We start from the raw sequence: 3,530 nt of genomic DNA on the forward strand, positions 1-3,530 counted from the left end.
TTTTTGCCATTGGACTCCCAAAAGGGTATGGTTTATAACCAGCAGAATGTACATGTTCATCATTATAATTGTTTTCTTGACATTTATGGTTCAGATGGTTTCCTCCACATATGTCACAAGCCTCAGATTGACTTGGTTGTGGTGTATTTACGTGAAAAGTTTCAAACTTTTGTGCCAAAGAAAAAATTTGCTGCGTTAGTGTATTTAAAGAATCAACCTGATTTACCTTAGCAGCCTTCTTGATGAATACACGCTCAGATGGCCATTCGATGGCATTCTCAGAAATCTCATTCAACAATTGCAATGCTTCCTTCGTGGTTTTTCCCATTACAGAACCTCCTGCATCTGCATCAATCACATTTCTAGAAGAGGGTTTTAACCTGTGATAAAAAATATACAACTGCATATGTTCAGGAATGTCATGGTGTGGGCATTTTCTTAACATTGCTTTTAATCTTTCCCAAGCTTGATAAACTGACTCAGTGTCAGTCTGCAAGAAATTAGAGATGTATTGTCATAACTTTGTGGTTTTAGCAGGGGGAAAATATTTGTTTAAAAATTTCTGAGTCATTTGATCCCATGTGGTGATGGAACCTTGTGAAAACTTCGCAACCAAGTCTTGGCATCTCTTTTTAAAGAGAAAGGAAATAGCCTTAACTTGATAGCTTCAGGAGGTACTCCATTATACTTAGCTGTTTCAACAAGTTCCAAAAAGTCAATTAAATGATTGTGTGGATCTTCACTTGCATCTCCAGTGAAGATATAAGATTGTTGAATTGTTTGAATCAGACCGGTCCCGATTTCAAAGTTGTTGGCTGCCACTGGAGGTTTTCTGACACTAGATTAACAGTTGAAGCGGTCAGGTCTAGCAAAATCCCTTAGGATTCTGTTTGCTGGCCTTGGTGCTACTTCATCAAACTGATCCTCCACATGAACTGGTGGTTGAATGTCTTCTACTTCTTGATTCTCCAAACCTTCACAAGCTATGCTTTGGGAAGATAATGCTTGTCCTTTTCTACGCAATCGAAGAGATCTTTCAATTTCAGGATCGTAATTGACCAACTCTTTTATAGAAGAGCGGGTCAAAAACTACTCAAAATTCTATAAAAAAAATTGAACTTAACTCCTAAAGTGGTAGTAGTAGTACTTAGAAGAAAGTAATTAAAAGAAAGTGATGAATAACAAGGACAACAAAGATTACAAAGATGACAAAAATAATAAGCGATTAAATAAAAATAGTAGTATGATATTATTATTATTATTATTAGTAATTATATTAGTACTAATTAGCAATAGATTTTATGAAAAAAAATATTAAATGAAATCAGTAAGTAGTAACAGTAACTAACGATGGAAAATAATAATATAATACTAATATACAATATAGTTACAAGTAGTACTAGTATTAATAATAGTGACTGCTATGCTATAATGATGATTAGAAAGATAAATGATAATAACACTTCTAGAAGATGTTAGTACGTGTAATAGTAAAAGTAATAGTAGTAATATTTAGTAAATACTGATAACAAAGATAATAATACTAATAGTAAGTTTCCAAATTAGTAACAAAATATTTAGTCTGAAGTAGACTTGTGCCAATCCCCAGCAACGGCGCCAAAAATGTGACGAGACCAATGTGCATAGGATTTTTCTGCTCGTACTCAGTCAAATTCTAGTATAGTTTATGATATCGTCCCACAGAGATTGGTTAATCTAGGCTACAGACTTTTAATATATTTACTACTATTTGAGAGAACCAAATTGATGAAATGTGAGTTTTAAAACTTGTTAATTAATTAAAACAAAACAAACAATTTTCGAAAGATTTATAATTTAAAAATAGTTGGGAATCGTTGAATTCACTTGATAATATTATTACAATAAAATCTCAATTTCCACGTGTATTTCTTTAAAGAATAATTGCTTATTGTTAATACAATTATATTTACTCACTAAGAAAAAGTCAATTAATAGCACTCCGTGAGGTTATGTCATTAATTGAGTTAAAACTAGTGACGATCAAACCGAAATATTTTCTTGCTTGAATTGTGTTAAAAGGTAGTAAAAACTTCGTGAGAATATTTTTACTAACAATCAGTAATCTTGCCTACAATAATTGCTCCGTGAGAATTAAAACTGAGACAAACAAGATTACAAATTTGAAATAAGAGTTTTACAAAAAATTATTCTCACTCTACTATTTTATTCATTGGTTATTATATATTAGCTTTGCTCCGTGAGAATTAAAAAAAATTAATATAAGAATAACTTAAATAAAATATGTAGAAGTGATAATAATGATTAGTTAGGAACCATTATTTCAGCACAGTATGAATTATACAATGAAAATTTCAAGCCAAAGATGTATTAAAACTGAAATAATATTATAAAAATATATATCAAGCTTTATCAACTATCCAAACAAAAGAGATTACTCCATTATGGAGTATTTAAATCTCACAACAAAAAGAAATTCTAGAATATTTCCAATATTCTTAGAAAATAAAAAAACTAATAAGAAGAAAATAAAATAGTTAAAGAAAGAAGTTAAGACCAAAGTTTAGATAAAAGTAGTTCTTCCTCCTTCTCTTCCTCCGATGCCAATATTGTATTCTATTTATAGCCAAATCTTGCAAGCATTAAATGATTAGACGTGTCCAAGGAATGAGCTTGGATGTGTCCGAGGAGTGAGCTTGGATACGTCTGAAGAGTGAGCTTGGATGGGTCCAAGCTTCAATTATAGGCTTCCGTTTCTCATTTCAATTCTTGTGCTTGCCATAACAGACTTTCATGGAGCATTTTGTTTTTTCTTTCTGTTATTTATAATCTACTTTTTTTCTGCAAAAATAGTTAGAAAAAGGCAAAATACGAAATATAATTTATGTATATTATTCAAAGTAGAATATTAATAATATATAATAAGTAAATATTTTATATTCATCAGGGGTCAGCCGACGACCTGGGAGACCGAGCAAGATATGATCACCCGTTACCCTCATCTTTTCACTACTTCAGGTATGTCTCTATGCTCGTTCGAGTACGAACGAATGTTTAAGTGTAGGAGGATGTGACGACCCAGCCGGTCATCTTAAAAATTAATGCCCCGATCCCCGATTAACTATTTTCCCTGTGTTTATTTCTGCTATTTTGATTTGCCGGGATGTTCGATTTTGAGTTTCGAAGAGTTTTTGGACACTTAGTCCCTAAATGAGAGCTAAGTGTTGGAAATTTGACCGTAATCAGAATAGTGTGAAGACGTCCTCAGAATGGAATTCTGATGGTTCTGTTAGCTCCGTTGGGTGATTTTGGGCTTAGGGGCGTGTTCAGATTGTGTTTTGGAGGTCCGTAGCTAATTTAGGCTTGAAATACCGAAAGGTCAAATTTTGAAGTTTCCGGTTTGATAGTGAGATTTTGATCCTAGAATCGGAAATGAATTTCGGAAGTTGGAGTAGCTCCGTAGTGTTGAATGTGACGTGTGTGCAAAAATTTCAGGTCATTCAGACGAGGTTTGACAGACTCTTTGATCG

General features: G+C 32.7%; 1 non-coding gene across 1 annotated transcript; it reads left to right on the top strand.

Moving 5' to 3' along the window:
- The first annotated feature begins 416 nt into the window (after positions 1 to 416).
- On the top strand, positions 417 to 523 carry LOC142163644 (small nucleolar RNA R71). Its single transcript, XR_012694590.1, has one exon. It is a non-coding gene; the product is annotated as a small nucleolar RNA R71 (small nucleolar RNA).
- The last annotated feature ends 3,007 nt before the right edge of the window (positions 524 to 3,530 follow it).

This window comes from Nicotiana tabacum, chromosome 8 (assembly GCF_000715075.1).
Source record: "Nicotiana tabacum cultivar K326 chromosome 8, ASM71507v2, whole genome shotgun sequence".
In the NCBI taxonomy this organism is placed as follows: Eukaryota; Viridiplantae; Streptophyta; class Magnoliopsida; order Solanales; family Solanaceae; genus Nicotiana; species Nicotiana tabacum.